Source organism: Mesoplodon bidens, assembly GCF_964165515.1.
Source record: "Mesoplodon bidens genome assembly, chromosome: 7".
NCBI lineage: Eukaryota > Metazoa > Chordata > Mammalia > Artiodactyla > Ziphiidae > Mesoplodon > Mesoplodon bidens.
The window spans coordinates 52,630,170-52,654,980 of record NC_138164.1 but is presented as its reverse complement, the minus strand read 5'-3'; the positions used below and the strand labels follow the sequence as shown (position 1 = coordinate 52,654,980).

Below are 24,811 nucleotides of genomic sequence, written 5' to 3'. Positions count from 1 at the left end.
TTAACCTACAACATTGACTAGTGAAAATAGTTATCATTTATTGGGTGACCGCTATGTCACACTATAAACTCTGACTCATTTAAAACCCACAGAAATACAAACAGCTCATGCAGCTCAATATCAAAAAAACCAAACAATCCAATCAAAAATGGATGGAAGATATAAATAGACATTTCTCCAAAGAAGACATTCAGATGGCCAAAAAGCACATGAAAAGATGCTCAACATCACTCATTATTAGAGAAATACAAATCAAAAGTACAATGAGGTATCATCACCTCACACCAGCCAGAATGGTCATCATCAAAAAGTCTACAGGGCTTCCCTGGTGGCGCAATGGTTAAGAATCCACCTGCCAATGCAGGGGACACGAGTTTGAGCCCTGGTCCAGGAAGATCTCACATGCCGCGGAGCAACTAAGCCCGTGAGCCACAACTACTGAGCCTGCGCTCTGGAGCCCGCAAGCCACAACTACTGAGTCCGTGTGCCACAGTTACTGAAGCCCGTGAGCCTAGAGCCTGTGCTCCACAACAAAAGAAGCCACCACAATGAGAAGCCCATGCACTGCAACGAAGAGTAGCCCCTGCTCTCCTCAATGAGAGAAAAAGCTGGCACGCAGCAATGAAGACCCAACACAGCCAAAACTAAAATAAATAATAAAATAAATATTTTTTAAAAAAAAAAGATCTAAAAAAAAGTCTACAAACAACAAATGCTGGACAGGGTGTGGATAAAAGGGAACCCTCCTAAACTGTTGGTGGGAATGTAAATTGGTACAACCATTATGGAGAACAGTATGGAGGTTCCTTAAAAAACTAAATATATAGAACTATCACATGATCCAGCAATCCCACTTCTGGGCATATATCCGGAGAAGACCATAATTCAAAAAGATACATGCACCCCAATGTTCATTGCAGCACTATTTACAATAGCCAGGTCATGGAAGCAACCTAAATGCCCATCGACAGATGAATGGATAAAGAAATTGTGGTACATATATACAATGGAATATTACTCAGCCATAAAAAGGAACAAAATTGGGTCATTTGTTGAGACGTGGATGGATCTAGAGACTGTCATACAGAGTGAAGTAAGTCAGAAAGAGAAAAACAAATATCATATATTAACACATGTATGTGGAACTTAGAAAAATGGTACAGATGAACCAGTTTGCAGTGCAGAAGTTGAGACACAGATGTAGAGAACAAATGTATGGACACCAAAGGGGGAAAGCCACAGGGGGGTGGGGATGGTGGTGTGATGAATTGGGCGATTGGGATTGACATGTATACAGTGATGTGTATAAAACTGATGACTAATAAGAACCTGCTGTATAAAATATATATATATATATTATTCAAGTCAAAAAAAAAAAGATACATGCACCCCAATGTTCATTGCAGCACTATTTACAATAGCCAAGACATGGAAGCAACCTAAATATCCATCAACAGAGGAGTTAGTAAAGAAGATGTGGTACATATGGAATATTACTCAGCCATAAAAAAGAATGAAATAATGCCATTTGCAGCAAGACATATGGACCTAGAGATTGTCATACTGAGTGAAATAAGTCAGACAAATATCATATGATATCACTTATATGTGGAATCTAAAAAAAAATGGTACAAATGAACTTATTTACAAAACAGAAATAGAGGACTTCCCTGGTGGCACAGTGGTTGTGAATCTGCCTGCCAGTGCAGAGGACATGGGTTTCAGCCCTGGTCCGGGAGGATCCCACATGCCACAGAGCAACTGAGCCTGTGAGCCACAACTACTGAGCCCACGTGCCTAGAGCCTGTGCACCGCAACAAGAGAAGCCACTGCAATGAGAAGCCCACGTACCGCAACAAAGAGTAGCCCCCACTCACCGCAACTAGAGAAAAGCCGGCACACAGCAACAAAGACCCAACGCAGCCATAAATAAATAAATAAATAAATGTTTTTTTAAAAAAACAGAAATAGAGTCACAGATGTAGAAAACAAACTTATGGCTACCGGGGGGAAGGGGTGAAGGGATAAATTGGGAGATTGGGATTGATATATATATATATATATATATATATATATATATATATATACTATATATAAAATAGATAAATAATAAGGACCCACTGCATAGCACAGGGAGCTCTACTCAATACTCTGTAATGACCTATATGGGAAAAGAATCTCAAAAAAGCGTGGATGTATGTATATGTATAACTGTTTCACTTTGCTGTACGACTGAAACAAACATTGTAACTATACTATCTTCTACTCCAATAAAAATTATAAAAAAATAAAAAAGAAATAAAACTCACAGCAGACATGGGGTACGCGGCCTGAGGAGCAGGGGTGGGAGCTTCGAGACTAGGGCAGGGCGAAAGTACCAGTGGATAACTTCTCCATCGGTAAAGGAACCATCCAAAGCTGCTAGACAGAAAAAGAGAACTATAATTTTGGGAAGAGGTCGAAAAGGAAAAGCTACTATTAGAATTCATACACCATAAATACATCTAAACGTGGAACAACTCCTACAGAACACCTACTGAACGCTGGCAGAAGACCTCAGACCTCCCAAAAGGCAAGAAACTCCCCACGTACCTGGGTAGGGCAAAAGGAAAAAGAATAAACAGAGACAAAAGGATAGGGACGGGACCTGCACCAGTGGGAGGGAGCTGTGAAGGAGGAAAGGTTTCCACACACTAGGAAGCCCCTTCGCGGGCGGAGACTGCTGGTGGCGGAGGGGGAAAGCTTCGGAGCCGCGGAGGAGAGCACAGCTGCAGGGGTGCGGAGGGCAAAGCGGAGAGATTCCCGCACAGAGGATCGGTGCCGACCAGTACTCACCAGCCGGAGAGGCTTGTCTGCTCGCCCGCCGGGCGGGCGGGGCTAGGAGCTGAGGCTCGGGCTTCGGTCGGAGCGCCGGGAGAGGACTGGCGGCGTGAACACAGCCTGCAGGGGGCTAGTGCGCCACGGCTAGCCGGGAGTGAGTCCGGGAAAAAGTCTGGACCTGCCGAAGAGGCAAGAGACTTTTTCTTCCTTCTTTGTTTCCTGGTGCGCAAGGAGAGGGGATTAAGAGCGCTGCTTAAAGGAGCTCCAGAGACGGGCGCGAGACGCGGCTAAAAGCGCGGACCCCAGAGACAGGCGTGGGACGCTGGGGCTAATGCTGCCGCCGCCAAGAAGCCTGTGTTTGAGCGCAGGTCACTGTCCACGCCCCACTTCCGGGGAGCCTGTGCAGCCCGCCACTGCCGGCGACCCGGGATCCAGTCACGGCTTCCCTGGGAGAGCGCACGGCGCGCCTCGGGCTGGTGCAACGTCACGCCGGCCTCTGCCGCCGCAGGCTCGCCCCGCCTCCGTACCCCTCCCTCCCCCTGGCCTGAGTGAGCCAGAGCCCCCGACTCAACTGCTCCTTTAACCCCGTCCAGTCTGAGCGAAGAACAGACGCCCTCAGTAGACCTACACGCAGAGGCGGGGCCAAATCCAAAGCTGAGCCCCGGGAGCTGTGAGAACAAAGAAGAGAAAGGGAAATCTCTCCCAGCAGCCTCAGAAGCAGCGGGTTAAAGCTCCACAATCAACTTGATGTACCCTGCATCTGTGGAATACATGAATAGACAACGAATCATCCCAAATTGAGGAGGTGGACTTTGAGAGCAAGATTTATGATTTTTTCCCCTTTTCCTCTTTTTGTGAGTGTGTATGTTTATGCTTCTGTGTGGGATTTTGTCTGTATAGCTTTGCTTCCACCATTTGTCCTAGGGTTCTATCCGTCCATTTTGTTTTTATTTTTAATTTTTTTCTTAATAATTATTTTTTATTTTAATAACTTTATGATATTTTATCTTACTTTATTTTATTTTACTTTATCTTCTTTCCTTCTTTCCTTCTTTCCTTGCTTCCCTCCTTCCTTCCCTCCTCCGTCCCTCCCTCCCTCCTTTCTTTCTTTCTTTTTTTCTTTCTTTCTACTTCTACTAATTCTTTCTTTCTACTTTTTCTCCTTTTTATTCTGAGCCGTGTGGATGAAGGCTCTTGGTGCTGCAGCCAGGAGTCAGTGCTGTGCCTCTGAGGTGGGAGAGCCAACATCAGGACGCTGGTCCACAAGAAACCTCCCAGCACCACATAATATCAAACGGCGAAAATCTCCCAGACATCTCCATCTCAACAACAACACCCAGCTTCACTCAAACACCAGCAAGCTACAGTGCTGGACACCATATGCCAAATAACTAGCAAGACAGGAACACAATGCCACCCATTAGCAGAGAGGCTGCCTAAAATCATAAAAAGCCCACAGACACCTCAAAACACACCACCAGACGTGGACCTGCCCACCAGAAAGACAAGATCCAGCCTCATCCACCAGAACACAGGCACTAGTCCCCTCCACCAGGAAGCCTACACAACCCACTGAACCGACCGTAGCCACTGGGGACAGACACCAAAAACAACGGGAACTACGAACCTGCAGCCTGCAAAAAGGAGATCCCAAACACAGTAAGATAAGCAAAATGAAAAGACAGAAAAACACACAGCAGATGAAGGAGCAAGATAAAAACCCACCAGACCTAACAAATGAAGAAGAAATAGGCAGTCAACCTGAAAAAGAATTCAGAATAATGGTGGTAAAGATGATCCAAAATCTTGGAAATAGAATAGACAAAATGTAAGAAACAGTTAACAAGGACCTAGAAAAACTAAAGATGAAACAAGCAACGATGAACAACACAATAAATGAAATTAAAAATACTCTAGATGGGATCAAGAGCAGAATAACTGAGGCAGAAGAACGGATAAGTGACCTGGAAGATAAAATAGTGGAAATAACTACTGCAGAACAGAATAAAGAAAAAAGAATGAAAAGAACTGAGGACAGTCTCAGAGACCTCTGGGACAACATTAAACGCACCAACATTCGAATTATAGGGGTTCCAGAAGAAGAAGAGAAAAAGAAAGGGACTGAGAAAATATTTGAAGAGATTATAGTTGAAAACTTCCCTAATATGGGAAAGGAAATAGTTAATCAAGTCCAGGAGGCACAGAGAGTCCCATACAGGATAAATCCAAGGAGAAATACACCAAGACACATATTAATCAAACTGTCAAAAATTAAATACAAAGAAAACATATTAAAAGCAGCAAGGGAAAAACAACAAATAACACACAAGGGAATCCCCATAAGGTTACCAGCTGAACTTTCAGCAGAAACTCTGCAAGCCAGAAGGGACTGGCAGGACATATTTAAAGTGATGAAGGAGAAAAACCTGCAACCAAGATTACTCTACCCAGCAAGGATCTCATTCAGATTTGATGGAGAAATTAAAACGTTTACAGACAAGCAAAAGCTGAGAGAGTTCAGCACCACCAAACCAGCTTTACAACAAATGCTAAAGGAACTTCTCTAGGCAAGAAACACAACAGAAGGAAAAGACCTACAATAATGAACCCAAGACAATTAAGAAAACGGGAATAGGAACATACATATCGATAATTACCTTAAATGTAAATGGACTAAATGCTCCCACCAAAAGACACAGATTGGCTGAATGGATACAAAAACAAGACCCATATATATGCTGTCTACAGGAGACCCACTTCAGACCTAGAGACACATACAAACTGAAAGTAAGGGGATGGAAAAAGATATTCCATGCAAATGAAAACCAAAAGAAAGCTGGGAGCTTCCCTGGTGGCGCAGTGGTTGAGAGTCTGCCTGCCGATGTAGGGGACACAGGTTCGTGCCCTGGTCCAGGAAGATCCCACATGCCATGGAGTGGCTGGGCCCATGAGCCATGGCCGCTTAGCCTGCGCATCCGGAGCCTGTGCTCCGAAACGTGAGAGGCCACAACAGTGAGAGGCCCACGTAGCGCAAAAAAAAAAAAAAAAAGAAAAAAGAAAAGAAAGCTGCAGTAGCAATTCTCATATCAGAGAAAATAGATTTTAAAATAAAGACTATTTGAAGAGACAAAGAAGGACACTACATAATGATCAAGGGATCAATCCAAGAAGAAGATATAACAATTGTAAATATTTATGCACCCAACATAGGAGCACCTCAATACGTAAGGCAAATACTAACAGCCATAAAAGGGGAAATTGACAGTAACACATTCATAGTAGGGGACTTTAACACCCCACTTTCACCAATGGACAGATCATCCAAAATGAAAATAAATAAGGAAACACAAGCTTTAAATGATACATTAAACAAGATGGACTTAATTGATATTTATAGGACATTTCATCCAAAAACAACAGAATACACATTTTTCTCCAGTGCCCATGGAACATTCTCCAGGATAGATCATATCTTGGGTCACAAATCAAGCCTTGGTAAATTTAAGAAAATTGAAATTGTATCAAGTATCTTTTCCGACCACAATGCTATGCGACTAGATATCAATTACAAGAAAAGATCTGTAAAAGATACAAACACATGGAGGCTAAACAATACACTACTTAATAACGAAGTGATCACTAAAGAAATCAAAGAGGAAATCAAAAAATACATAGAAACAAATGACAATGGAGACAGGACGACCCAAAACCTATGGGATGCAGCAAAAGCAGTTCTAAGAGGGAAGTTTATAGCCATACAATCCTACCTTAAGAAACAGGAAACATCTCGAATAAACAACCTAACCTTGCACCTAAAGCAATTAGAGAAAGAAGAACAAAAACACCCCAAAGTTAGCAGAAGGAAAGAAATCATAAAAATCAGATCAGAAATAAATGAAAAAGAAATGAAGGAAACAATAGCAAAGATCAATAAAACTAAAAGCTGGTTCTTTGAGAAGATAAACAAAATTGATAAACCATTAGCCAGACTCATCAAGAAAAAAAGGGAGAAGACTCAAATCAATAGAATTAGAAATGAAAGAGGAGAAGTAAGACTGACACTGCAGAAATACAAAAGATCATGAGAGATTACTACAAGCAACTCTATGCCAATAAAATGGACAACCTGGAAGAAATGGACAAATTCTTAGAAATGCACAACCTGCCAAGACTGAATCAGGAAGAAATAGAAAATATGAATAGACCAATCACAAGCACTGAAATTGAAACTGTGATTAAAAATCTTCCAACAAACAAAAGCCCAGGACCAGATGGCTTCACAGGCGAATTCTATCAAACATTTAGAGAAGAGCTAACACCTATCCTTCTGAAACTCTTCCAAAATATAGCAGAGGGAGGAACACTCCCAAACTCATTTTACGAGGCCACCATCACCTTGATACCAAAACCAGACAAGGATGTCACAAAGAAAGAAAACTACAGGCCAATATCACTGATGAACATAGATGCAAAAATCCTCAACAAAATACTAGCAAACAGAATCCAACAGCACATTAAAAGGATCATACACCATGATCAAGTGGGGTTTATTCCAGGAATGCAAGGATTCTTCAATATTTGCAAATCAAACAACGTGATACACCATATTAACATACTGAAGGAGAAAAACCATATGATCATCTCAATAGATGCAGAGAAATCTTTCGACAAAATTCAACACCCATTTATGATAAAAAACCCTGCAGAAAGTAGGCATAGAGGGAACTTTCCTCAACATCATAAAGGCCATATATGACAAACCCACAGCCAACATTGTCCTCAATGGTGAAAAACTGAAAGCATTTCCACTAAGATCAGGAACAAAACAAGGTTGCCCACTCTCACCACTCTTATTCAACATAGTTTTGGAAGTTTTAGCCACAGCAATCAGAGAAGAAAAGGAAATAAAAGGAATCCAAATCGGAAAAGAAGAAGTAAAGCTGTTACTGTTTGCAGATGACATGATACTATACATAGAGAATCCTAAAGATGCCACCAGAAAACTACTAGAGCTAATCAATGGATTTGGTAAAGTAGCAGGATACAAAATTAATGCACAGAAATCTCTGGCATTCCTGTACACTAATGATGAAAAGTCTGAAAGTGAAATCAAGAAAACACTCCCATTTACCATTGCAACAAAAAGAATAAAATATCTAGGAATAAACCTACCTAAAGAGAAAAAAGACCTGTATGCAGAAAACTATAAGACACTGATGAAAGAAATTAAAGATGATACAAATAGATGGAGAGATATACCATGTTCCTGGATTGGAAGAATCAATATTGTGAAAATGACTCCACTACCCAAAGCAATCTACCAATTCAATGCAATCCCTATGAAACTACCACTGGCATTTTTCACAGAACTAGAACAAAAAATTTCACAATTTGTATAGAAACGCAAAAGACGCCAAATAGCCTAAGCAATCTTGAGAACGAAAAACGGAGCTGGAGAAATCAGACTCCCTGACTTCAGACTATACTACAAAGCTACAGTAACCAAGACAGTATGGTACTGGCACAAAAACAGAAAGATCGATCAATGGAACAGGACAGAAAGCCCAGAGATAAACCCACGCACATATGGTCACCTTATGTTTGATAAAGGAGGCAGGAATATACAGTGGAGAAAGGACAGCCTCTTCAATAAGTGGTGCTGGGAAAACTGCACAGGGACATGTAAAAGTATGAGATTAGATCACTCCCTAACACCATACACAAAAATAAGCTCAAAATGGATTAAAGACCTAAATGTAAGGCCAGAAACTATCAAACTCTTAGAGGAAAACATAGGCAGAACACTCTATGACATAAATCACAGCAAGATCCTTTTTGACCCACCTCCTAGAGAAATGGAAATAAAAACAAAAATAAACAAATGGGACCTAATGAAACTTAAAAGCTTTTTCAAAGCAAAGGAAACCATAAACAAGACCAAAAGACAACCCTCAGAATGGGAGAAAATATTTGCAAATGAAACAACTGACAAAGGATTAGTCTCCAAAATTTATAAGCAGCTCATGCAGCTCAATAACAAAAAACAAACAACCCAATCCAAAAATGGACAGAAGACCTAAATAGACATTTCTCCAAAGAAGATATACAGACTGCCAACAAACACATGAAAGAATGCTCAGCATCATTAATCATTAGAGAAATGCAAATCAAAACTACAATGAGATATCATCTCACACCAGTCAGAATGGACATCATCAAAAAATCTAGAAACGATAAATGCTGGTGAGGGTGTGGAGAAAAGGGAACACTCTTGCACTGCTGGTGGGAATGTGAATTGGTACAGCCACCATGGAGAACAGTATGGAGATTCCTTAAAAAACTACAAATAGAACTACCATATGACCCAGCAATCCCACTACTGAGCATATACCCTGAGAAAACCATAATTCAAAGAGAGTCATGTACCAAAATGTTCATAGCAGCTCTATTTACAATAGCCCGGAGATGGAAACAACCTAAGTGTCCATCATCGGATGAATAGATAAAGAAGATGTGGCACATATATACAATGGAATAATACTCAGCCATAAAAAGAAACGAAACTGAGCTATTTTTAATGAGGTGGATAGACCTAGAGTCTGTCATACAGAGCAAAGTATGTCAGAAAGAGAAAACTACCGTATGCTAACACATATATATGGAATTTAAGAAAAAAAAGTCATGAAGAACCTAGGGGTAAAACAGGAATAAAGACACAGACCTACTTGAGAATGGACTTGAGGACTTGAGGATATGGGGGGCGTGGGAAGGGTAAGCTGTGACAAAGTGAGAGAGAGGCATGGACATATATACACTACCAAACGTAAGGTAGATAGATAGTGGGAAGCAGCCGCATAGCACAGGGAGATCAGCTCGGTGCTTTGTGACCGCCTGGAGGGGTGGGATAGGAAGGGTGGGAGGGAGGGAGACACAATAGGGAAGAGATATGGGAACATATGTATATGTATAACTGATTCACTTTGTTATAAAGCAGAAACTAACACACCCTTGTAAAGCAATTATACTCCAATAAAGATGTAAAAGAAAAAAAAACTCACAGCAAATCTTAGCTATCTACTAAGAAAAGAGAGATTCAGATTTTGCCAAAGATTAACCAGTGGAGCCAGGGTCTGGATCAGAACTGTCTGATTTCAAGTTCATGCTCTTTAAATGCAATGTAATAGTGTTCTTTTTCATTGGTTCCTAACTAGCCAGTGACTTGGGATCATTCCTGTGAAGGTGGAAGGGCTTATCTATTCCCTGTGCCCACCTCTGCAGCTCCTTTGCGTGGAAGGGGGCTTAGTTATGGTCCCATACAGATCCATGGGGACTCCAGAAACTGATAGACTGCAGAGCAGGAAGAAGCCTGTGATGTCATTCAATCCATCCCCTGCTTTATCAATGAAGAATGAGTTACTTGCACAACGTCACACAGTAAGAGGGGAGCAGTACTGAATCTGTTCTCTACCCAGCACTGCCTTAAGCCAGAAAAAAATCTGAAATTTGCTAGTTGATCTGATTTATTTAGCAAATTCTTTAGCAGACTTAAGCCATTTATACAAAATCAGGAGATTAATCTTTGTTAATCAAACACAGTCTGACACCGTACAAAATAGCTGAGGGTAGGTCTGTCATGCAAACATCCTCCAACTTTAATTACCAAATGGCTGGAATGATGGCCAGCCCCTCGCATTTATCACAAGAAATATTAAACTTCTTAGATAATGTATTTTCTATGCCAATGTTTTGAACAATAAGAAGAAAGGGAAAAGGTAATCTGTTCTTGTCACAGGAATTTTTACATAAAAAAGGGAGAAACACATCAAATTTCTACATCCATCCTCCAGACCGTAAATGTGGTGTTTCTCCATAATAGCATCCACCTTCTCTCAATCACCAGCTCTGGGGCATAACCACCTGGCTGGCATCTAGGGCAAATGTACTCTGCCATGCTGGCTTTCTCTGTCCCAGAACACAGTCCGAGTTTCTTAAGAGCATCAATCAGGCAAAACATCAACAGAATTGAGACAGCAACGTGACGACAAGGCTGGTAGTGACAGGTGTGATTTCATGAAAAGAGTCAAAGATCCAGTTCCAGACCCAACTCTGCCTCTTAGAAACAGTACAACCTTGGGCAGATTCCTTTAGCCTTCTAAAACTCAATTTCCCCGTCTTTAAAGCAGGAGAAATAATTGCCTGCATGACAGGCTGTGAGGCTTAAACAAGATGACTGTTGAGAAAATGCACAGCCCAGAGGCCAACATATAGTAGGGGCTTAAATCTTTTTTTAAACTGAAAGTGTATGGCAAATAATTTTCTTCCCTCTAAAATTGATCTGGTGGTAATCTATTCCTTCCCTTATTCATATACAAATAAGGAAGGAATTGAGAATATCATGGGTTCTAGCATGGCCAATCTTTGTTCTAATGCTGCCACCTGCTGCTGGACAGCCAACATCCCATGCTACTATTTCAAGGGGGTGCCCTGAAATACATGGGGGAGTCTATTGGGTGCAACTAGACAAATCCCTCCCCAGCACACTTCCCTTCATCTCTATCCTTCAGATCTGGATCAAGGGCACACCTGACTTATCTGACCCTGGGGTTACAGCCAAATTTCCTTGGCAGGAGGGACTTTGCAGACAGAGGATGACATTTTCCTAATAGTTCGCATTTTCCAACACTGGGAACATGAGGACAGCCCTGGGCTGAGCCACACCGAAGTCAAAAACTAGTACGCATAGCACGGGGAGATCACCTCGGTGCTTTGTGACCACCTAGAGGGGTGGGATAGGGAGGGTGGGAGGGAGGCTCAAGAGGGAGGGGATGGGGGATATACGTATACATATAGCTGATTCACTTTGTTATACAGCAGAAACTAACACAACATTGTAAAGCAATTATACTCCAATTAAGACGTTAAAAAAAGTAGTATGCAGCCTGCAGACGTGTTTCACTGAAACTACATAATGTTGGCCCATTATATGTTTCATAAAATTCAAATTATCCACCAATGCTTAAATATCGGATTTCACCTGAAAATGTGAACTTTCAGATTGTTAAAAAAATCTAAGGATATGGCAACACGGGACCCACAGTTAGCGGGAGCTGAGTAGCAAACATCCCTTTAGCCTGGAGCATTACCTCCAAGTCCCACTGCATCTCCTGCTTGGCCTGCCTCACTTAGTAAGGGTACCTTGTTGACCCCTGGCCCGGCTCTGCACAAACTGTCATCTCCCTAATCTCAACCACAAACCCTGTAGAGAGTAGGATGGCTAAATAGAGTAGGATTGATTTACGCTTTCAAGTAATAATAATTAGTAATTACCAAGCATTTAGTCTACGTTAGGCACAAAGAAGAGCATTTTGACCCTCACTTTTTTTTTTTTTTTTTTTAAATATTTTTTATTTTGGCCACACTGGGTCTTAGTTGCGGCACGCGGGATCTTTTAGTTGCGGCATGTGGACTTCTTAGTTGCAGCATTCGAACTCAGTTGCAGCATGCATGTGGGATCTAGTTCCCCGGCCAGGGATCGAACCTGGGCCCCCTGCATTGGGAGCTCAGAGTCTTACCCACTGGACCACCAGGGAAGTCCCTTGACCCTCACTTTTGAACTCAAAGATATTTTCATCCCATTGTGCATTTAGATCTGACATCCTTGCTCTATGTATTTGCTCTGTGCTCTGGGCCAAGAAATATAAAGTCACTAACACATCCAATTCATAATAAATATTACTTGCAGAAATAATCTATCCAAAACAAAAATTGCAATGGCAAAAGCTTCAAACAGGAAAATCTATTATTGATTTTTAAATGACTAAAAGAATCACATCTTTTAGGTATTACTGAAAACAGTAAAATTTGAACTCAGAATTTTGATCTGATAATTTGATCCAGGGGAATTGTACTTATGAAAAGTAATGGCCTTGGAAATTCCCCAGTAGTCCAGCAGTTAAGACTCAGAGCTTGGACTTCCCTGGTGGCCCAGTGGTTAAGAATCCACCTGCCAATGCAGGGGACACAGGTTCGAGCCCTGGTCTGGGAAGATCCCACATGCCGCAGAGCAACTAAGCCCATGTGCCACAACTACTGAGACTGCGCTCTAGAGCCTGTGAGCCACAACTACTGAGCCTGCATGCCACAACTACTGAAGCCTGTACACCTCGAGCCTGTGCTCTGCAACAAGAGAAGCTGCTACAATGAGAAGCCCGTGCACCACAACAAAGAGTATGCCCCGCTCACCGCAATTAGAGGAAGCCTGGGCGCAGCAACAAAGATGCAATGCAGACAAAAATAAATAAATAAATAAATTTAGGGGGAAAAAAAAAGACTCAGCGCTTTCATTGCCGGGGCCCTGGTTCCATCCCTGGTGGGGGAACTAAGATCCCACAAGCCTTGCAGTGCGGCCAAAACAAAAGAAAAACAAACAAACAAAAAGTTATGGCCAAAACGAAAACTCACAGTAGCAAAAGTTATAACCAGTCAAGCTCGGTAGGAAAAAAAATGCTAATTAGTTGAGTCTTTGTTGAAAAATATATATGAAAAAAAATTGACCTTCATACAAATAATTTCAGTAAAGTAAAAATTTTAATTGGAAAAAGAAGTAAATATATTGCACAGAAAATTGTTGATGACATTATATTTGGTTTACTAACTTCCCCTCTCTATGCAATACCACAGAAAACTCATGTCAATAACCTAGCATGAATCTGACCATGTATTTCTCCATATTTATATAATCTCACACCTTCATATTCAGAGTGGGGGAAGCTTTTCATTGTTTCTCTTACAAAAATTGAATCATATTATCTTTTCTTGACTTTTAAAAAAAATAGTTATTTATTTATTTTTTGGCTGCATGGGGTCTTTTTTTTTAAGATTTTTAGAAATCCCATGTAATGTCTGAAACATTTATATTAACATATTTTCATACAAATAACCCAAAGAAAGTTTAGTATTAGTTGGTTTTTTGTTTGTTTTTTTATACTGCAGGTTCTTATTAGTCATCAGTTTTATACCCATCAGTGTATACATGTCAATCCCAATCGCCCAATTCAGCTCACCACCATCCCCACCCACTGCCGCTTTCCCTCCTTGGTGCATGGGGTCTTTGTTGTGGCACGCGGGATCTTTCACTGCGGCGTGTGGGCTCAGTAGGTGCACCCGAGGCATGTGGGATCTTAGTTCCCCGACCAGGGACCGAACCAGCGTCCCCTGCATTGCAGATGGATTCTTAACCACTGGACCTCCAGGGAAGTTTTCTCTTATAAAAATTGAATCATATTATCTACATTTCCTGGCACCTTGTTTTTCTCACTTAACAATATCTTAGTCTTGCAGTGCACTCGTCAGTCCGCCGGCTCTGTCCCTTGCTTCCACGGTGTTTGCCCAGATTAGACCCAGCAACGCCCCTTCCTCCAGCCTGCAACCACCCTCCAACCCTTTTTCCAGTCACAACCTCGGGAACCAGCCACTCAGCTATCCTCGGCCTCCGGGACCAGCTAACACCATTTTCTGAGCTTAGCTCCTTATTACCCGTTAACATGAGCTCGCAAATTCGTCAGAATTTTTCCCCTGGGGTGGAGGCCGCTGTCCATCGCCTGGCCAACGTGCCCCTGCGGGCCTTCTACACTTACGTCTCTCTGGACTTCTATTTTGACCGGGACAATGTGGCTCTGGAGGGCATGGGCCACTTTTTCCATGAATTGACAGAGAAGCACGAGGGTGCCGAGCGTCTCTTGAAAATGCAAAACCAGTGCGGCTGCCACTCCCTTTTCCAGGACGGGCAGAAGCCATAGCAAGATGAGTGGGGTAAAACCCAGGACGCTGTGGAAGCCGCCGTTCTCAGGAAGAAGAGCCTGAACCTGAACCTGAACTAGGCCCCTCTGGATCTGCATGCCGTGGGTTCTGCCCGCGCAGACCCCCACCTCTGTGACTTCCTGGAGAGCCACTTCCTAGATGAGCAGGTAAAAGCCGTCAAGAAGATGGGCGATCACCTGACCAACCTCCACAGGCTGGCTGGTCCCCAGGCTGGGCTGGACGAATATCTCTTTGAAAGGCTCGCCCTCAATCGTGACTAGCGAGCCTCTGGAGCCCAGCGGCCTCTGAGGAGCCCCTCTGGAGTCAGGGCTTTTGCCTGCAGCCCTGTCTCTGCAGCTTCTCACAGCTTTTTAACCGCCCTGGAGCCCTCTCCTAAGCCTTGGACCAAATGGGAAAAATAAAGCTTTCTGTAGCCAAGAAAAAAGAGAGAGAGAGAGAGAACAAAAAAGCGCAGTATCTTAACAGAAATCCTTTCAAATCAGGATGGGTTCATTTGTATAAAAGAAAGTCTTCAAGAGGAAACGCTAGGTTGAAGAAAAGATATATTTTTATTTTTAGAAGAAGTTGCCAGATCTCTTTCCAAAAGGACTGAAATAATTCATATTTCCTCTGGCAAAGTATGCAAGTACCTTTTTCTCTACACCCCACCACCAGTAGTTGGCACTACTGTTTCTTTCTAACAATCAGGTAGAGGTAATGAATAACCTCATTATTACTTTAATTTGCATTTCTCTAACTACTAATGAATTTGAGCACCTTTTCGTATGTTTACTGGCAACTGAATTTGCTCTTCCATAAAATGCCTATTTATATGACTGGTCCATTTTTTATGAGATAGTTCATCTTTTGCTTGCCTTGTGTAAGAGTTCTTGGTATATTTCATAACAAATCTTCTACCTGTCACTTGCATTACAATTATTTTTTCCAAATTCGTCATTTGTCTATTGACTTTGTCCATGATATCTTCGCCATACAAGAGTGTGAATTTTTATATAGTTAAATATGATTAAGCTTCTGCTTAAAAGGGTCTTTCCTCATCACTAGCAATTCTCATAAAATCCAGGAATGTAGTCTCCCAGAATATCTTGCAAGATATTATAGTTTAATTTTTTTATATTTAGTTTTTACATCTATCTTTAATTATCTATCTATTAAAGATAGATATAAAAACTATTTATTTATTTATTTTACTTATTTTATGTTATTTTATTTTTTATCCAAAATGTGTTTATTAGGATGGTTTCCCATTCATCTTGATTCTGGGGGCTTTTAGTGCTGCTTCATACATAAGATAGGGGTCCAAGTTTTTCTTCCAAATGGAAAGGCAGCTTTGCCAGGATCATTCATTATAAAATGTATCCTTTTCCCATAGAACTAAACTATCAATTTTCTAGTACAGATGATGCTTATACATTTCAGGATCTATTTCCAGATTATTTATTTTATTCTACTAATAGGTAACTAATTCTAGTTACCTATTCCTATGTCAATACAACATTTAATTTATAGTATGTTCTGACATCTTGTAAATCCTCTCTCACTAGTCTTTTTATCGTATTTTTCTGCACCATCTTTGGGCATTTATTTTTCTATATAAACTTTAATATTATTTTATTGAATCCTCCTCACTCCAAAGCCACTGGAATCCTAATTGCATTAAAAAATGCATTAAATTCATATATTAATTTTGGAAGAATTAGCCATTTTAATATTGTCTTCCTATCCAAAAACATGGTATTTCTATTTGTTTATATCTTGTTTTGTGTCCCTCTATAAGACACACAACTTCTAATGAATTATTTGCTTCATATAAGTCCTATGCCTTTCTTGTTAAATTTCTTTTTATTTTATACATCTGTTGTTATTATTTTTTTAACATTTCCATTTGTAGTTGTTTATTTTTATAATAGATAAAAATTGCTGATTTTTATATATTTATCATGCAGCTAGACAGCTAACCAAATTATCTTATTAATTCTAAGAAGTTTTTTACTACAACTTCCTGGATTTTCCATGTATATAATCATATGGTCAGAAAAAGAGATTGTTCTTCTCCTCTTTCCCAGTATTTTTACCGATTATTTTATCTGTTTATTATATTTGCAAGAACCTCCAACACAATGTTAAATAATAATGGGGAGAGTAGGCATTCCTGTCTAGTTCTTGGTTTGAACTGAAATGGTTTTACTATTTTACCATTTAGGATAATATTTGCTGTTCATTTCTGGTAAATAAACTTTATTTTATTCAGAGTATTTTTTAGGAATAGTTGATAAATTTTCAAATGTCTTTTCAATTGATAAGTTGATTTTTTTTTCTTTAACTTGTTGATTAATGGATTATGGTGATAGATTTCCAGTACTGAACTATATTTGCATTCTTGGAATAAACTGTACTTGTTTTACTACTCTTAGATACATTAATAGAATCTATTTGCTAATATTTTAGAAATTTTGCATCTACATTCATACGTGATCATTGTCTATGACCTACACTAGTTTATAAAACATTTGAACTATGTATGCTTTAAAAATAAGGGAAAAATCTCAATTGTGAATCTGTCTGGTCCTGTTGCCTTCTTCAACCTTAGCTTTTTAATCGCTTTTCCAACATCATGTTTGGTAATTGGTACATTTATATTTTTCACTTCAGTTTATTCCTTTGGGGGATTTATATGTACAGTTATTTTAATCTCCATCATTTCCAATTTTACATACTTTTTCGTCTCTTTTTTCTTTAATCTTAGAACCAGGGTTTGAACTCAAGTCTTTCTGCTTCCAGCCTGAGTCCTCATGCTACGGCTCCACACTATGCCCTTAGAGGTTAATTAAGGCTGAATCCATAAATGTAAATTATTTTGACTTGTTTGATTAAAACAATCAGTCAATTGCAAAAGTTAGATTTATACAAAATTTAAATTATTCTAATTTTTACTTAAGATAGCTATCTTGGCATAAGCAGAATCATCAATAACATGGTCATGCCTGGCAAGATCTCAGGGAATTTGTATTGTCTTCATTTAGCAAGGAGACTCGTTTCCTTCATCCTAAAACTAGCTTTAGACCAGCACCAATAATTTCCATAGAAGAAAGTGAAACCCACTTTATCTGAGACTATGATTACTATTTAATTCTTGAAAATGTTCAAACTAACATGAAATTTCATTCACTTTAATAAAATACTACCTATTTAGGACGAAGCCTTACTGTTATCTCTAGGGATATATTAATATCATTAAAAAGAACATACGGTTGAGAAAGTTGCATGTACATTCATAATTTTGTTCCCTTCTGAATATGAAAGACTATTTAATTAAGATTATTACTATCTTTAAAGCTTTTTCTCAAAGGAAATGTTCTTCATTCTAAGCTACATATCTTCTTTGGGGGGAAAAAAAGGAATTTTAAAAGAAATCCTGAAATTCTCTGAGTGCATATGCTCTGGTTATACCCAAAGGAGGACTTCGTTTCTCCTTCCCTCATTATATTTCTGTAGTATAATATAAATCAGGGTTGCTTGCGTGTGCTTGCTTGCTTTCTCTCTCAGTGACAATGTTTTTCATGAGCCAACTGGAGAGATAAACCAATTCTTCATATAATCCAGGCAAAAACAAAAGAAAAGAGTGGGGGGCCAGGCAGGAGGGTACAGAAAAGTCCACCCTCTGGACTTGGACATTGCCACATGTTATTGCTCAGACATCCGTTTTGCTTTGTCCTCAGTATAAACATTTTCTCTGCCTTCACGGTCAATCTACTTCAATTAGTCCCATGCTCTTCTGTTACCCTTCCACCACAGAGTTCCACTTCCTGACTTCTATTGTCCTATGTATAATCTGGTCTCTGCTGAAACTGTTCTTCCAAAAGCCACCTTCCCTGTGGCAAGTGGAACTGTGCCCCACCACCCCCAGAAAAATTCATATGTTGCAGTTCTCACCCCCAGTATCTCACTATGTGACCTTATTTGGAAATAGGGTTCTTGTAGATATAGTTAGTTAAGGTGAGGTCATCCTGGAGTAGGGTGGGCCCTAATCTAATATGACTGGCGTCCTGATAAAAAGGGGAAATTTGGACACAGGCATGCACACAGAGAGAACGCCATCTGATGACCAAAGCAGAGATTGGGGTGTTGTGTCTACAAGCCAAGGAATGGCAAGATTGCCAGCAAATCACCAGAAGCTAAGGGAGAGGCATGTAACAGATTCTTTCTCATACCCTCAGAAGGAACCAACCCTGCCAACACCTTGATCTTGGCCTTCTAGACACCAGAATTGTGATTCTATACATTTCTGTTGTTTAAGCCACCTAGTTTGTAGTACTGTCATAGAAGCCCTAGCAAATTAATACTTTCTTCTTCCAAATTTAATGGTGTTGGGCTTCCCTGGTGGCGCAGTGGTTTAGAATCCGCCTGCCAATGCAGGGGACACAGGTTCAAGCTCTGGTCCAGGAAGATCCCCCATGCCGCAGAGCAACTAAGCCCATTTGCCACAGCTACTGAGCCTGTTCTCTAGAGCCCACGAGCCACAACTACTGAGCCCACGTGCCACAACTACTGAAGCCTGCACGCCTAGAGCCCATGCTCCTCAACAAGAGAAGCCACTGCAATGAGAAGCCCGCACACTGCAAAGAAGAGTAACCCCTGCTCACCGCAGCTAGAGAAAGCCCACATGCAGCAATGAAGACCCAAAGCTGCCAAAAATAAATAAATAAAATAAATAAATATATTTAATGGTGTTTTCTCTTTACTCATCTACATTAACTTCTCATTTCAATTGATAACAGTGGCCACCAAGTCCTTGTGAAACTCCCTCCTTATGTTACAAAATCATTATCCATTGATCTGCCATTGTTTCTTCCTATCTTCTTCTCTGACTTCTCTTCCCCCACCCCCCAAAAGATGTCAGTGCCCCCAAGTGTCTGTCCACACTCATTCTCATTATTAATGGTAATAAATTTTTTGAAATATCTAGCTTTTATTGAACATATGCCAGGTACCATTCTAAATATTTTACATATATCATCTTATTTAATCCTCACATCTCCTCCAAGGAAAATGCTATTTTCTATCCCATTTTACAGATGAGTAGACTGAGGCTTTGAGAGGTTAAGTAGCTTGCCCAAGGTCACACAAAAATTATGTGGCAGAGCTAGGTTTCAAACTCAAGTCTCTCTGACCCCAGAGTACAGAGTTGTTTTCACACTGGTTCTCATTCTTTCTCCATAAAGAATAGACCTCCCTCCTTCCTCTGAAATCTTATGGAATTCTACTGCTTTGTTTTCTGTTCAATACAGATGATCTTGTATTCTACATCTCCAGAGCCATTTCCCTCCCATACTCTAAAGTCTGAACTTCCACCTCAAACTCCTCTTGTCCAAAACTGAGCTCCTCCCATTTCCTTCCAAATATGCTTTGCCTTCTGTACCCGCTATTGGTTCCACAATCTTCTCAGCCACCCATGCTTGGAAACTTCATAGTATTTTTTTTTTTTTTTTTTTGCGGTACGCGGGCCTCTCACCGTTGTGGCCTCTCCCGCTGCGGAGCACAGGCTCCGGACGCGCAGGCTCAGCGGCCATGGCTCACGGGCCCAGCCGCTCCGCAGCACGTGGGATCCTCCCAGACCGGGGCACGAACCTGCGTCCCCTGCATCGGCAGGCGGACTCCCAACCACTGCGCCACCAGGGAAGCCCCATAGTATTTTTTAAAAATATTTATTTATTTATTTATTTGGCTGCACCGGGTCTTAGTTGTGGCACGCAAGATGTTTAGTTGTGGCATGCGGGATCTAGTTCCCTGACCAGGGATCAATCCTGGGCCTCCTGCGTTGGGAGGGTAGAGTCTTAACCGCTGGACCACCAGGGAAGTCCCCATAGTATTTTTGATTCATGTCTGTCCCATGTTTCTTTTTATAATCAGTTGCAAAGTTGTGCTTATTCTACCCAAAACTTCTGTCCAGGTTGCCCACTCCTCTCCATCCCACCAGCCTGAACTAACCTAACAACTGCATAATGTCCTCCACATCCCATCCTTTCCATCATCCCGTCCTACATTCTACATCCAGCTCCTCTTAAAACACTCATCTCATCAGGTTGCTCTGCTGTTGCACTGCTCACTGCCTGCAGAATAAGGTCCAAACTTCTTACACAGACCATAACGACCCCTATGGTCTAGTTTCCATCTATCTTTCCAATCTCTTTTGTGCACCAAACAAAACTTGTGACAGTTCTATACACACCCAGGCTATCCTGCAACACTTCCACCTGGCATGTTCCATCTCTAATCCTTTAAGTTTAGTGCAAATTTCTTGCTCTAAAATTCAGCTTCAGATCTTTCACTGGCTGTTGAATAGTTGTCCCTCCTCTGAACTCACTTTACAGTTTATTTATATTTATCTTGAATCATTATCACTTTCCACCCTCTATTTCAGTTATTGATCTAGAGGTCTGATATCCCCCACCAGACTATGAGTTCCTAAATAGCAGGGACCGTGATTAATCTTAGGATTTTCCACAGCACTTAACTCAGTATTTAGCATATGGTAGGTATTCGGTAGGTAATCACTGGCTTAGTTTTTAAAGTCTCTATGTAAATGAATGTATTAACCAAACTGACTCTTAGACTGTTTGAAATTCACAGAGCTCAGAGCAGCTAAAGCCTGAAAGTATATTAAAATCACCAGGAGAAGTTGCTCACCTTGGTCCCCTTCCGATCCAGTCTGCTTTGTGTTCCTCTGGAACACTCCAGGCTAAACCATGTCACTGGCCCCAAAGCCCTTTCCTCACCATTCCCACCACACCTTGGAAGTTCATAACATGTCATTATCCTTCTTCATGTCTCAAAGTCTACAAGATGCTAGGTAGATGCCTAAACCCCTTTGCAGTGATAGCAAGACAACTGGCGTCAAAGTGCTTTGAACTCAGCAGCAGGACCCATTTACCCTGTTGTTATGAGCATCCCTCTGCCAAGAGGCTGCCTCTTAGAGGCTTCTGCAAGTTGTTGAAGCCTGGTTGTTTAGCAAGTCCATGGGAAAGATTGGAGAAAAACTTCAAAGTTTTCATTTCCAATCCCAAGACATGGGAAGGCTGGGTAATCTCAACTGACCTTTCACCTGGGTGTACAGCCAGGGAGAGTCCCAGGGCCCAATGGGAAACAAGAGCTTATCTTGTCTCTGCAGATTTGAGAATCATGGGGTGAGAGTTATGTGAATGGCAAAGTTTCCAGGCAGGACAGAGAAAAAGCTAAATCGGAGGATCAGAGAGTCAGAGCTGGTAGTTTGAATTTTTAACCAGATCTGGTTACTTTCCCCAAGGCAAGTGGTCAAGAAACTATCAGAAATCCTATACTAGCTCCACAATATTATTATATAGTGTTGTTGTTAATATTCACATGGTTAATAAAAACATGTAGTTTATTGAGCACATGCTGTATACCAGGCATGTACTTTATTCTCTATATTTTATACAAATTGGCCCTCATGCTGCCTCTGTGAAGATTTATGACTATTAGGAAACTAAGGTTCAGAAAAATAAGTAATGTCCCAAGGTCACACAGCTTCTAAGGGACAGACATTCCAAGGCAGAGTGGAAAGCAAGAGCAAAGACACAGAGATGAGGAAAAGCAAAGTATTCAGAGACCTGCAAATAGTTGGGTGCTCCTGGAGAATAGAGCATGAGAAGACCATGGAGAGAGGAGTTGCCCTTGTATTCTATGTTAGGCAAATGACTATCTTGCAGATAATTGGGAGCCTTTGAAGAGTTTCAAGCAGGAGAGTAACACATGAGACTTGTGATTTGAAAACTGAGATGGAGAATGGAGTGGAGGGGACAGCTGGAATGCAGGGAGATCAGCTGGAAAACTGTGCAAGTAATCCTGGAAAGAGGTGATGACACCTTTGCACCTTCTCCATCTCTTGGATGATGGAGGGAAAGAGAACAGAGAAATACTTGGAAGATAAATCAGTAGTCTTGGGAAAGTATTGCATAAGGTTTCAGCTGATAACATCTCCAACCTCTTCAACTGTGCCTCAGACTCTATGAAAAATGCCTTTGGTAGTTTGAAAGGGATCGCACTGAATCTGTAGATTGCTTTGGGTAGTATAGTCGTTTTCACAATGTTGATTCTTCCAATCCAAGAACATGGTATATCTCTCCATCTGTATCATCTTTAATTTCTTTCACCAGTGTCTTATAGTTCTCTGCATAGAGGTCTTTTGTCTCCTTAAGTAGGTTTAGTCCTAGGTATTTTATTCTTTTTGTTGCAATGATAAATGGGAGTGTTTTCTTTATTCTGCTCTGCGGTAGTTACTTCCACTATTTTATTTTCCAGGTCACTTATTCATTCTTCTGCCTCAGTTATTCTGCTATTGATCCCTTCTAGAGAATTTTTAATTTCATTTATTGTGTTGTTCATCACTGTTTGTTTGCTCTTTAGTTCCTCTAGGTCCTTATTAAACATTTGTTGTATTTTTTCCATTCTATTTCCAAGATTTTGGATCATCTTTACTATCATTACTCTGAATTCTTTTTCAGGTAGACTGCCTATTTTCTCCTCATTTTTTTGGTCTGGAGGGTTTTTACCTTGCTCCTTCATCTGCTGCATGTTTCTCTCTCTTCTCATTTTGCTTAACTTACTGTGTAGGGGGCAACCTTTTCCCAGCCTGCAAGTTCATAGTTCCCATTGTTTTTGTTGTCTGCCCCCAGTGGGTAAGTTTGGTTCAGTGGGTTGTTTAGGCTTCCTGGTGGAGGGGACTGATGCCTGTATTCTGGTGAATGAGGCTGGATCTTGTCTTTTTGGTGAGCAGGATCGCATCCGGTGGTGTGTTTTGGGGTGTTTGTGAACTTATGATTTAGGCAGTACATGGCACATTCTACGCCTATTACCTTCACACCTTTTTTGCCCCATGCTTCTCTGGTTTTTTCTACTGTGGTTCTGTGATGATGCTGATCCATGGGGCAATTTATAGAAGATGATACAGCTTTGTCAGAAGGAAAAGATATCCTCCTCTCCAAATGCTATTTAGCAAGCCTTTGCCGGCAAAATAAACAGAAGGGATAAGACCTGTCTGTCACAGGGAAGAGGGGCTTCTGAGGGTGTAGCATTGTTCTTGTTTTGGGCTTACACATTGGCCAATCATCCATGCAGCATAGAAGGAGAGTGTGGGTGCCACTGTTCAGTGTTTACGGCACATGCACACATAACCAAGTACGCCCACCTTAAGTATTCTTCGCTGATTGTAGCTTTTCACTTTTCACATATACCAAGGGACTCAAAGGCTATGTGGATAAGTGGAAATCCAGGCAGAGTAAGCATTTCTACCTTGGAATGACGGTAGAGGAAAAGAAAAGGAAAAGGAAAGACCCACAACTTTATCTCTTTCACAAGCTTCACTTCAAATGAGGTTTGACAACTAAAGTCATCATTAAAATTTTGGAAATTAGTGTTTACCATAATCAGAGAGTTGTTTCTAAATTGTATGAAGAGCCAAAAAATCTGACAAGTAATACGTTCTACAAATTGAAAGTGCTTGGGCTTCCCTGGTGGCGCAGTGGTTGAGAGTCCGCCTGTTGATACAGGGGACACGGGTTCGTGCCCTGGTCCAGGAAGATCCCACATGCCGTGGAGCAGCTGGGCCCGTGAGCCATGGCCGCTGAGCCTGAGCGTCCGGAGCCTGTGCTCCGCAACGGGAGAGGCCACACCAGTGAGAGGCCCACGTACTGCGAAAAAAAAAAAAAAATTGAAAGTGCTTTAGTCAGTTTTCCAGTGAGCTCACAAAAGGAACATTTGTGCCCACCTCTAATGTGCTTTTGTGTTTATGAATGAGAACAGAAAAATATTGTATATTATGGAAAACATAAAAACCATATTTAAGGGACTTCCCTGGTGGTACAGTGGTTAAGAATCCACCTGCCAATGCAGGGGACACAGGTTCGAGCCCTGGTCCAGGAAGATCCCACATGCCATGGAACAACTAAGCTTGTGTGCCACAACTACTGAGCCTGTGTGCCACAACCTGAAGCCCGTGTGCCTAGAGCCGTGTGCTCCACAGCAAGAGAAGCCACTGCAGTGAGAAGCCCAAGCACTGCAGTGAAGAGTAGCCCCTATTTACCACAACTAGAGAAAGCCTGTGCACAGCAACGAAGACCAGCGCAGCCATAAATAAATTTATTTTTTTTAAAAA

General features: G+C 41.1%; 1 pseudogene across 1 annotated transcript; it reads left to right on the top strand.

The window, feature by feature from the left end:
* Nucleotides 1-14,363: 14,363 nt before the first annotated feature.
* LOC308620371 (ferritin light chain-like) lies at nt 14,364-14,900 on the top strand (annotated as a pseudogene). Its single transcript has one exon. The product of its transcript is annotated as a ferritin light chain-like (transcript).
* The last annotated feature ends 9,911 nt before the right edge of the window (nt 14,901-24,811 follow it).